This window comes from Trachypithecus francoisi, unplaced genomic scaffold (genome assembly GCF_009764315.1).
Source record: "Trachypithecus francoisi isolate TF-2019V2 unplaced genomic scaffold, Tfra_2.0 Lachesis_group16, whole genome shotgun sequence".
Taxonomy (NCBI): Eukaryota; Metazoa; Chordata; class Mammalia; order Primates; family Cercopithecidae; genus Trachypithecus; species Trachypithecus francoisi.
In genome coordinates, this window is record NW_022681461.1 from 12,679,433 (window position 1) to 12,692,059 (window position 12,627).

General features: G+C 42.3%; 1 protein-coding gene across 3 annotated transcripts in view; it reads right to left on the reverse strand.

The window, feature by feature from the left end:
* Positions 1-12,627, reverse strand: part of NTRK2 (neurotrophic receptor tyrosine kinase 2) — a 368,100-nt gene that overhangs the window by 96,997 nt on the left and 258,476 nt on the right. The gene's annotated exons all lie outside the window — the stretch shown is intronic.

A 12,627-nucleotide genomic window follows, 5' to 3' on the forward strand; every position in this document is an offset into this window, starting at 1 on the left:
CTGACAAGAGCTTGTTCAGCTTCACCTGTTTTCGAACCTACGTTAAACGGAGTTATACAGTACGAATTGTTGCAGGTCATGCATCCCTCTCTCAACAGTGTCCTTGAGATTGCGTTGTATTGTGTGTGTAGCAGGAATTATTTCCCTCATACCACTGTATAAGATTCTATGGAAGGATGATACCACCGTTTATTCATCCATTCCATGTTGATGGACAGCCTGCTCAGTTTCTTTTTGGACACAACTTTATAGAAAATGCAAGTGGTAATTAAGATTTTGATTTAATGGGATTTTTTTTCCCTTGATAATTCATGTGGTTCAGAGCTGTGAATGCCTCTGTGAGCCTCTGGGAACTCAGGGTGATAAAAATCAAAAGGTCTTTTTATGAGCAACAATATTGATGAGTATAAGAACGTATATTAATTTCTCATGCTCCAGTGGCGACGCCTGAATTGAAGAGGAGAGAAATGTGTTCATTAGGGAGAGTGCCCATATAAAGACACAAATGTAATTCTTGCAGATAATTAGCTGCCCTATTTAAATCTAATATTTAACTCCCTGGTTGTCACATGTTCATTGGGAATTAAATTCCCACTTGATTTACTTCTCACTCTAACCAGAGCAAGGCAAGTATTCAACTTTTTTTTTTTTTTTTTTTTTTTGCATTTGATTGCGTACCTTCTATCTTTTCGTAGTCCAAGCAGGAGAAAATTTTGGTGGAAAATAAGTTTTTAAGGTCAAAGCCACAATTTCATCATTTCCAAAACTAAAATTGATTAAAGCAGTTTTCCCATATAGACCTTGAAAGTAGGAAATGTGCATGTTTTCTTTAGGAAATGGACTACTATATTTGCATTTATCTGCTTTGGTACAATTTGGGGCACTGATATCTGAGCAGTGTCCTTTTGCCAGTGTATTATCTCTAAATGGAATAAATTTCTCTCTCTTTTTTTTGAGACAGAATCTTGCTCTGTCACCCAGGCTGGAGTGCAGTGGCACAATCTCAGCTCACTGCAACCTCTGCCTCCCAGGTTCAAGGGATTCTTCTGCCTCAGCATCCCGAGTAGCTGGGACTACAGGTGTGTGCCACCACGCTCGGCTAATTTTTTTTTTTGTATTTTTAGTAGAGATGGGGTTTCACCATATTGGCCAGGCTGATCTCAAACTCCGGACCTCGTGCTCCACCCACCTCGGCCTCCCAAAGTGCTGGGATTACAGGCATGAGCCGCCGCACCTGGCCAAATTTCTATTCTATAAGACTGAGCTACTTAGGGGCACAGGTAACAATTTTGTATTTGTATTCCTGACAGGTCCTCACAGTGCTGTGCATACAACTGGTGCTTTATAAATATCTGTGAAAAAAATGTTTAATAATAATAGTGACAGAAAAATAGTACTTGACTATGTTATTTGAGTTAATTGAGGTCAACTCTTTTAAATATGTAGGTGATAAAGTAGCACAGTTCTCTGAGATGGCAAGAGTGGGAAGAACATCTAATCTGAAACTTTCACATCATTGAGCTAAGAACATCTTCCCATTCTCCTCTAAGAAGGCATCAAAACTCATCCCAATTTGCCCATTTTCCATTTCCCTACAACACCACAGGGAGTCCCTGGTTATCCAGACACTATCCTCCCAATGTGGCTCACTCATGCCCCTTCAGCTCCCCTGGACACTCTTCCACGGTGTACTCTGAGCTCACTGCCTATGACTCCACGAGCTCCTTATTTCCTCAACTCTCCTTAAACATCTCTTTACCTCCCTGATTTAAATAAAACCTCGGCAATGTGCCAAGGATGCCCAAGCCTCTCAATTGGATGCCATCTCTATCCCTCATCCCCTGGTACTTCAGGGCCTGTACACCTGATTTCTGATCCTTTACTCCCTCTCCCTCCTGCTAGAGCCCCAGCTGTCTTGAAGCTTCTGTTTTAGGGAGGCATTAGCCTGCACCACCTCTGCTGACATCTCGGTTGCTCGTCTCACCCACTGAGCTCTGGGCCCACATTTTCCCTCTCCACCTTACCAGTGCCTTCCTTCTCAGGGCCCGAGCTCAGAAGGGCTCAGTAACCTGCCTAAGCTGTAACAACACTGGGCTGCCATTTCTCCTGCACCTTTCAACAGTGGAGCTAACAGGCCAGACATCCAAAGGTTTAGTTTGGCTGATTACGTGACATTAGGCTAACTTTTCCTGAGAGTAAGACTTTTGTAATGAAGGAAGCAATGCCCTGGTTCACATTCTGGTCAAACTCCTATCTCACTGTGGTCTAAGACTTTGAGTATCACTGTCTTGAAGGGCTCTATGGACATTTTTGATTCGCTTTACACAAAATATCCTGAGTGAAGCATGCCTAAGGATTCCGTGATAAATATCATATAAGCATGCAAAATTCTCACATGCTTCCTTTCTCTGTGGTCAGCCAATTCACTGCTCTTAACTTTGGAGACTTGAGCAAAATCACCTTAAACCCAACATAAACAACTGTAATAAGAAATAAATAAGAGGCTGGGAGTGGTGGCTCAGGCCTGTAATCCCAGCACTTTGGGAGGCTGAGGCGGGCAGATCACTTGAGGTCAGGAGTTTGAGACCAGCTGGCCAACATGGTGAAACCCTGTCTCTATTAAAACCACAAAAATTAAATGGGCGTGGTGGCACGCACCTGTAATCACAGCTACCTGGGAGACTGAGGCAGGAGAATTGTTTGAATCTGGGAGGCAGAGGTTGCAGTGAGCAGGGATCATGCCACTGCCCTCCAGCCTGGGGACAGAACAGAATGAGACTCTGTCTCAAATTGAAAAAAAAAAAAGAAGAAGTCCAAACTCTACCATGAATGACTTCCTAGATTTGAAGGAAAACTAAAAACAATCACCGATCTAAAAAAAGAAAAAGTTTTACAGAAAAATTTCTTCTTAAAATTCACCCTGCCACAGGAAAAGGAGAAATCAAATAGGAGCTGTAGGAAATACATCACCAAACTCGTGTGATTGGCACCCTGTCTGGGCAACCCTGTCACCGACAGAATTTTTCGGAATGGAAGTGTGGTGCCCTTGGTCATTTGTCCCATGAGTACCAGAAGTGAACTGACTTCCGGCTTTGTGTTAGCATCACATTAGAGTCCTGAAAAATGCATTGTGTCGCAATGTGTCTCTGACAGTTGACATAGATGCCTGTGGTTTCAGATTGCTTAAATCAAATTTCTGGTATAGATTCCTCCCAGAAGTACATATTCTATGTATACACACAGGCAATAGACAAAGTATGACTCCATGTCTATACCCATTGCTATGAAATCTAAAACTAATAAAAAATAAATATAACTTTATTCATTTAAGGTCTCAGATAGGAAATGTGTCTTTCCCATTTCCTCAATAATGGAGTTTCATAGATACTGTTGGTCCAGTGGACATATTCCACTAAACATATGGACTTTCAACAGAGACATTTATTCAGTATCTGATATATGCCAAGGACAAAGCAACCTGCAGTTAAAAAGAGAGAGATCTTAAAGTTTTCAGGAGAAAGATGAAAAGTAATATACTCTAGAAGATAATGTTCTGTACTGGAGTTCCTGAAATTCTCTCTCTCAGTTTCCCTGTGGTCCTAAATGCAGAGCCTGCCTTTAGCAGTTCCATCTCCCAGGACTCAATATGGTGATAGGAAGAGAACTTAAAGATCACTGAGACTGGCTGCCTCGAGTTTGACAGAGCAGTGAGAGGCTTGGCACAGTGACATGACTTTCCTGGGGCCACACAGCTAGAAGGTGACTGAGCTAGGATTCAGGTTCCCTCCCTCTCAGAAGAGCAACCCTTGGACTCTGAAATACAGGACCCTGATTGGTACTGAAGACAGAGAGGGTTTCCTGATATTAAAATGAAAATGGGTGTTTCATTTAGTTAATATCTTTTCTACTAGAAATACTTGAAACACTCATGTTTATCATCTGAAATGAGTTAAACATCTCATAATAAACAATTTCATTACAAAACTACTGATAAATATAAAATATGACTGTTAAAAGCAGAATGTAAACGTTAAATACTTCAAAAAATGCTTGAACTTGATATAAAATAAAATTAACAAAAATGATTTTCCGAATATCTTGATGTTTTAGCAGCATACTGAATCAGATAAAATCATCCACCTTATAAAAACAAATTTGTGTGAAAGATAGAAACTATGTTTTAAAGTTTCACATACATTTTTATTAAGATACAAGTTGGTACTAAATTAAAAAATAAATGCAATGAAGACCACAGACATAAAACACACCAGAACAAGAAAAGGCTAAATATTCATAAATAATATTAAGGATGAAATAGAGCACGTAGCAAGACTGAGCCATTCTGAAGCACTTCTCAGCAAAAATTCCCAATGTGCATTATCATCAATTAATTTCATATCCCTCTGAATGAGGTCAATAGCCACACTTATTTTACAGATGACACCTCAGTTAATTGACTTACTTGTGGCCATGGAGCAATCCACTACTTATCCTTTTCCAAGTACTATTTCCAATGAAATGAGGAAATAGGGAGGGAAAAGGGTGCCTAACTTGTGCTGATTGCTATTATGGGCCAGAGAATGTGCTGAGAGACTTATAAGACTTATCAATTGGCATAGCAATCTGGAAGGGTATTATTACCTCCGTTTTCCAACTAAGGAAAAAAAGAGGATTGGATTAGCTAAATAACTCATGTGAGATTGTACAATTAGTAACAAGCAGGGTTTGAATTTTTTCCACTACAACATACCTTGTCTTGGCCTTCTTACAAAAAACAAAGTGAAAGAGAAAGCGTATGGGTTCAGCTGTGACGCTCTAGGGAGTCAGGAGTCTATTTCTATCAATTTAGTTCAATAAACTTTTACTATGCACCTACTAAAAGTGCCTCGGCATTTTTCTAGGGCCTAGAAAAAGAGAAGAGTAAAATAATCCCTGTCTTCAAGGACCTGATAACCTAAAGGGCAGAAAAATCCATGTACGTATATCTTTCATGCCATTTACTTACATCTTTGCTCCATTCACAAAATATTTTAGGTACTATAAATGACACAAAGAAAAACAGAAACTTTAATAATAACTGAAGTCAAGAGACATAAAATAGGAAGTTAAGATAAGGCATTAAGTAGAAATGCAAGTATGCAGACTCTAGGGTCCCCAGTGGTTATTAAACTTAAGTCATAATTTGATCTTAAGCTTGCTGGCAGGCAGGAGAAGCCAAAAAGAAAACATAATAATTTACAAAATTTTGGCTACTCATAAATAAGAACACAGGGATCCCTTCTGGGACATAAGATTCTTCATGACAGTTTGTTTTTAAAGGAACATATCAAATATTTTACACAAGGGATGTTGATACGCACAATGATCAATGTCCTTAAAAGTGTCTCCAGAGTAAGAAGTAAGTTTCCTAAAAATAGTTCTTATGACAGAGATCAATAAGAAATGAACACATGACACAAAAGCTATCTTCAGCCAAGGCATTGTACAAGGAGTCCACAGCTCTTACCATAATGGCATTAAAATAAACACCTACGAGCATGCTCAAGAATGCTTTGGGCATGGAGTTGACAAATAGGTGTAATTTCCCCTAATCCACTGCTAAGCCTGGAATACATGAGACAACCAAAACTATTTTATGAACAAATAATAACACAAACATGTAAAAATAGATGAGTAATCGAACAAGAGAAAAAAAATGGTGAGGAAGAGAACACTTAAGAGGGGAGAAGAGAAAGAACCAGGATGAGGAGAAAGAAAAGTCCAGAGTGGATTTAGGAAAGAGTGATTTATCTTGGTTTTAGCTAAAGAGGAACAGCAGGCAACATGCCATAAAAAAAGAAAGAAACTGGGCCAGGTGCAGTGACTCACACCTGTAATCCCAGCACTTTGGGAGGCTGAGGTGGGTGGATCACCTGAGGTCAGGAGTTCAAGACCAGCCTGACCAACATGGAGAAGCCCCATCTCTACTAAAAATTCAAAATTAGCCAGGCATGGTGGTGCATGCCTGTAATCCCAGCTACTTGGGAGGCTGAGGGAGGAAAATCACTTGAACCCGGGAGGCAGAGGTTGCAGTGAGCCGAGATTGCGCCACTGCACTCCAGCAAAACTCCATCTCAAAAAAGAAAGAAAGAAGGAAGGAAAGAAAGAAAGAGAGAGGGGAAGGACAGAAGGAAGGAAGGAAGGAAGGAAGGAAGGAAGGAAGGAAGGAAGGAAAGAAAAGAAAGAAAGAAGAAAAGAAAGAGACCGGATTATGGAGGGCTTTGAATATCTCACTAAGTAGTTTAGACAAGTTCTGGCACTAATAAATATGACTTCCTTCTCTGTGCCTCCCCTTCCTCATTGTTAAATAGGGGAGTTTGGGCTACATGGCATTTTAGGTCTGCCCCAGCTCACACACTCCACAGCCATGAGTCCATGATTTTACATTAGAAATGTGAGTCCTGGGGAGCTGTTGAAGATCTTCGAGCATGGTAAGAAGTGATCAGGGCAAGTCTTTAGAGAGATTCATCTGGCTGGACTAAAACTGGAAGCAAGGAAGCCAGTTAGGGCATAGCACTAGAACTTGCCCTCACAGAGGCTGGTACAGAGCTGAGAGTGGGCTCCATCCCGTCCCTCATCCATCTTTCCTCTCCGGCCTCTTGCCCGTCAAAGGTCCACAGCTCAACAAGACTCTTGTGGGAGGTGCTGTCTCTAGCCACAGAAGCTGCAATCAGGTCTGTGACCCCAAAGGTCACAGAGGATGTCACCAAAAATGAATCCTCGGAGAATGACTATGAGGATAATCAGGGAAAGACAGAGAACAAGACAAAAATGAACTAATCAGAGGTAGGAGAGGGCCACGGACCATGACCATGAAGACAACAGAAGGCAGCCTGCCCTAGGTGGTATCCTGAATAGGAAGTGAGAGAATGGAAGCCAGGACTGGAGAATGGAGGCCGAGCCTGTGGGAGACTGGAGAGGGGGCGGAGGGTGCAGGGGCAGACAGGTCCATCTGGAGACAGCACCATGGCTCCAGCACATGGGGGTTAGGGGCCATTTTGAGGTTTGATAGTATTTGTAAGTTAAGAGGAATAGTTGAGGGTCAGAAATAAAATAGCTCAAAAAAAAAAAAAAGAAGAAGAAGAGAAGAGAAGAAGGCAGAGGAGATAACTGCTGGGAGAGATTCCCAGGGAAGGTACAGAGAGGGCAGTGGGGTGCGGGTGGTGGGGATGCAGAAAATTTCTGAACAGAGAAGAGAGATTTTCAGTGAGCTAACTTCTGAGGGCCTCAGGCCCTCATAGCACTGGGTCACCGAAGGAACAAGTGGACCTTCAGAGATTTCCAAGGGGCCTAGACACACCAGCCATTCTAAGCCTCTCCATTTAGCCTTGCATTTATTTGGTGCAGCGATCCACTAGATAGACTGCTACAAATCAACTTTACATTTCTGGGAGGGCACCAGGGACCTAGAGATGCCTCATGCAATATCCAATGCCAGCAAATGGCCCTTTCCTCACTAGACTAATGTTTAATACCCCAAATGACAGCAAGTGTCCGTAGGAGTGGAGGGAGAAAGGCTTAATTTAACCTGCACGTTATAGTAGATAAAATCAATGGAATTATTTGGAGTTAAATTCCCAAAACTTCTAGAAAAAAGCCAAGGGGGGAAAGCCCCAGAAATCTTTCAAGCTGTTAGACTAAAAAGAACACCACATTTCAAAATACACATACGGTACATCCTTCGCTTTGACATCCCCGAACAGCCAAAATTATATCTGTTCTACACACTGGCATGTGGTAGAATTGGATTGATTTGCCCTGACAGCTCTCCCCGCTGGAACAATACTTGTCAGTCAGTCCCGGCAATGTTTGTATTTTCAAGAATCATTATGCAGCGTGATTGTACCAAATCCTGGCAGGTGGGCCAGACAGTCTTATCTCTGACTCTGTGTCCCTGTGCCCTAAAGTTCTTCCTGCTCTCAAGGCTGGAAAGCCTCATGCTTTCTCCCTTGTACCTCCCACACTGTGTGCATAAACCTTCTTTATTTATTCTATCTTTCTTTCTTTTTTTTTTTGAGACAGGATCTCACTCTATCATACAGGCTAGAGTGCAGTGCAGTGGCATGATCACAGTTCACTGCAGCCTCAACCTCCTGGATTCACGCAATCCTCCCACCTCAGTCTCCCAAGTAGCTGGGGCTACGGTGCGTGCCACCATGCCAGCCATAAACCTCCACTGTGGTCTCTTTGCTGGTGTCTGTTTTAGCCCTAGTATCCTCCACTCCTGTGCCCTCCCTACAAAAACTTTTCTTCCTTCAACAATTTAAACTAGTAGCTACTACAGTTTTTTGTTTGTTTGTGGTGTTTTTTTTTTTTTGTTTTTGTTTTGAGACAGAGTCTTGCTTTGTCACCCAGGCTGGAGTGTAGTGGCACGATCTCGGCTCACTGCAACCTCCACCTCCCGGGTTCAAGCAATTCTCCTGCCTCAGCTTCCCGCGTAGCTGGGACTACAGGCATGTGCCACTAAGCCTGGCTAATTTTTTTGTATTTTTAGTAGAGTCGGGGTTTCACCATATTGGCCAGGCTGGTCTCAAACTCCTGACCTTGTGATTCACCCACCTCAAGCTCCTAAAGTGCTGGGATTACAGGAGTGAGCCGCCGCGGCCGGCCCTGCTGTTGTTGTTTCTGAGGTTGAGTCTCACTCACGCTGTCACCCAGGCTGGAGTGCAGTGGCGAGATCTCAGTTCACTGCAACCTCCGCCTCCCAGGCTCAACCTCCCGAGTAACTGGGATTTTTTTAGGTGTGTGCCACCATGCCCAGCTAATTTTTGTATTTTTAGTAGTGATGGGATTTCAACATGTTGGCCAGGCTGGTCTCCAACTCCTGACCTCAAGTGATATGCCCGCCTCGGACTTCCAAAGTGCTGGGATTACAGGCATGAGCCACCACAACGGGCTGCTACCATAGTTTTCTAATTGACTTCTTTAAGTAAGTTGGCTTCTACCAATGAACCTCTGAAGGAATGTTCCCATTGTGGAAGAAATCTTTTGTTTTTGGTGGGGATAAATTAAAAAATCACACCAGTGGTTATTCAGGGGCTTCCCTGACCTGTATCTTAATGAATTAACGTTTTATTTTTACATAAACACATGGAATATCTTCTCTGTGCACATACTCTAACAAGGGCACAGGAATAGGTAAGAGAAATATATCAATGACAATAATGCAATCAGAATATGATAAATAGCCATAACAGTGACAAGCAAAGTGTTCTGCAGCTGGGCAACTCAGAAAGGCTCCGTGGAGTCATCGGGGCCAACTTTACAAAACCAGACTGGAGTTTTTAATGTGGAAAGCTCTGAACAGAGGAAGGAGCAAGTGCCCGACCTATTAAGAGGCTGGTGGGCATTTTGTGAGGTCCAGAACTCCACGCAAGCTTCCCAGACTGCTCTCCTCAGCTGTAGACTCTACCCCAATTCCATAGAAGGCAGAGGCTCAGCAGAACTCACAACCGCTGATACATGGCCAATGTCTGAAAGGCGGAGGGTCACAGGCAAGATTTTTGGAGGCATCCATCTCTGGATGGTTTTCTGTTTGGTTAATATGCAAAGCAGAGTCCTGTGCTATTTCTTCTTTAATATGCTTATTTGAGAACTTTTATTTTAAAAGGTAGTGTTAATATCTATTTTCCTGAAAGGATTTTGCGATACTTCCAAAATCTTTCAAACCAACCTACTTTTCCCCACTCCTTCATTTACCATTTAATCATCTAAGGGAAAAAGAACTGTGTTTGGTGCTGTGGAAGACTCAAGGATGAATAAGAGGAAGGGGAAGTCAGTGGTTGTTAACTGCACATTAGCTGTGTGCCGAGCATGTGTTAAGCATTGTGCATGCATTTTCTGATTCAAACATCTTGATGGGCCTCGGGAGAGACCTCACTGTTCCCATTTTGGGGATGTAGCAACTGGGTCTTGAAGACGTTAAGGAAGGTGCCCAAAGTCATGCAGCCGGAAAGTGGGCAAGGCATGCCAGAATTGCTTCAAAGCCCACACAGTCTCTCCCTATAGAACATGTTTCTTTTGTTCAAAAGATGGAGAGTCTAACAGAGAGATAAGTATACAAATAAAGTTGCAAAAGGCAGAATGTAAAAACTGCCATAACACGTGTAAAAAATACTGGGTGAAGGGTATTAGAAGAAACAAATCCTTTGAGCACAGGGTTTGGGGTTGGAAGACGTGCCCTTTGAACTCTCTCTAGTAAGCTGAGCAGAACTTGAAGTGTTGTTTGGAAAGAGAACATTGTTGGACACAATGAATTGCGACATTTCCAGGATGGCAGGATGCCACTGACCCAAGCATATGCTGGGCTTTCAGTGAAGACATGTCCACATGAAAGAACAAAATCTGAAAACTATTTCGGTTGAATCAAATGAAATTTCCATTCATACAGGCCAAAAGCGAACCAGTATTTGTTATTTTATCTAGATTAACTTAATTTCTCACTAAGTCATATCTTCACACACAGAACCACTGAATTTTAGGGAAAAAAATCCATAGTCTTTTTTTCTAATTTTAAGAAAAATATTACAAAGCAATACATGCACATGGTAACAAACTAAGTAGTACCAAAGAGTTTAAGATGGAAAGAAATTGTTCTTTTCCACAGTCCTCTCTGTTGTTGGTCCCACTCTCCTGGGCAGCCAATTTGAACACATTTGATTTTTGGTTTTCTGGGTGTTATGTCCATAACTCTCATGAATATGCTTATACCTTCTGCTCCGGTTTTCTCACTTATTAATTCCCCACTACACAGAGGAGGATTTAGCTTGCACTATCTCTCATCTCCTCTCAAGAATTGGGAGTTGCATTATTTTTCATTCTTCTATTAACTATCTGTCATCCTTATATCTCTATTCCAGCCATATCCTGACACTACTTTTCTGAATAGCTCTTATAAGAATATAAGAACAGTGCAGGCAGGAAAGACAAAGGCTGTATAAAATCAGTGGAATATTACTATAGCCTGTCTCCAGAAGTCAAATAACTCTTTCTCTGCAGCCACCAGATGTATTTTTTTTTTGGTCCCTGGCCTCTTTACACCCTCCATATCAATGAGTTGCAAAATCTCTGGTGTGAGCTCATGTCAAGAAGCACTGGTGTTAAAAGTAGTTTATGAGCTGACAGCAGATTTATAAAGTGAGAGTCACAGTGCTTGGGTTCCTCTCCTCTGTCTTGAGATAAGGACTTGTTTTGTATGCTTCTGTCAGCTGGAAGACTGCCGCACTTTGCAGTCCATGCTGCAAGCTCAGCTTTTGAGGACAATAATAAGAACTGTACAACAAAGTCACATTTACCTAATCATACTGCTTCAGAAAAAAGAGAATTACTCCACCTATTGGGCTTTGGGGTCCTTTGGGGTCCTGGTGAAGATACTGCAGAGGGTCAGACTAATCTGGCTGCTGTTATGGCTCCCACGTTCTGTCATGAAGTCCCTTCTAGAAATTGCCTTCTCCTGGGAGAGCTGCAGTGATGCTATGATGCAGGGAATGACTTAATGCTGGGTGATCAAAACTTCTGTTCTTATATGTTAGTATGAACCATTTACATCGGGGATTGGCATGTTCTAAAGTATTAAAATGGCATCAAATATTCCGAGTAGATTATATTGCAGAAATTCATTCAAGAATAAGCCAATGTTAAATTATACTGAAATGTATGCTGAAGTTGAGGAAGTAATCTGCTGACGATGTCCCTGTGGGGATGGCTGAAAGATTCCAATGCTTCCAGCTGCACCTCCTTAGAAAGGTATTGAAGAAATCCCTTTAGATTGGTGAGGTAAGGGCATCAGCTGGCCTCTTACCCATAACGGTGAAGTGAAGGGCAACGTAAGTCCTAATGGATGAGATTTTTCAACAGATTTCTGGAAGGGAGATGGGGCATGGCTTCCATATTAATGCATGAAACATAGAAGAATTGTCAGCTCAGAACATGCTATAGTGGAGTCAGCGATAGAGGCAAGACTGCCCCGTTCGGTGGAAGCTAGAATAGCTCCAGGCTTGGGGCCAGCAGGCTCAACAGAGGGAAGGAGTGGGAAAGAGTTTAAGCACAAGGGAGGGACAACTGGATGAGTGGTGTGCACTGCCACCTCCAGTCTGGAAGAGTACCAGATAGCCCGTTATTTATCCTCACGCCAAAAAGAGACAGGCCACAGTCTCGCCCGCGTGGACACGGCTCTGGGGAGAGCCTGACTGTCAGGAGGATAAAACCATCTGCAAAGAAAGTGAGGACCTAACATTGATCTCAGGTCTCTTCTCTGATCCAGGATTCCCCAACCTAATACTTCAGTCAACCAACAGTATTTGTAAAGAGAAAAAAGAAATGCCCTTATATTTTGTCCCTCCACCATATGAATGTGAACGTAATTATAATGAAATGAACAGGAGTGAGATCCTTGCTAGCCAATATAAAGCCACCCTTGCTATACAAGAACCAAAGTGGGAAAAAGTGAAAACCACAGAGGAAAGCGTCGTAGAGGCAGGGGTCTGGTGGTGATGAAGTGGAGACTGAAAATGACCACAATTTTCAAGCAAGAAATAAGAGGCAGAATGGAAGCTTCAGTTCAATTGTGGCCATCAACTAACTACGTGA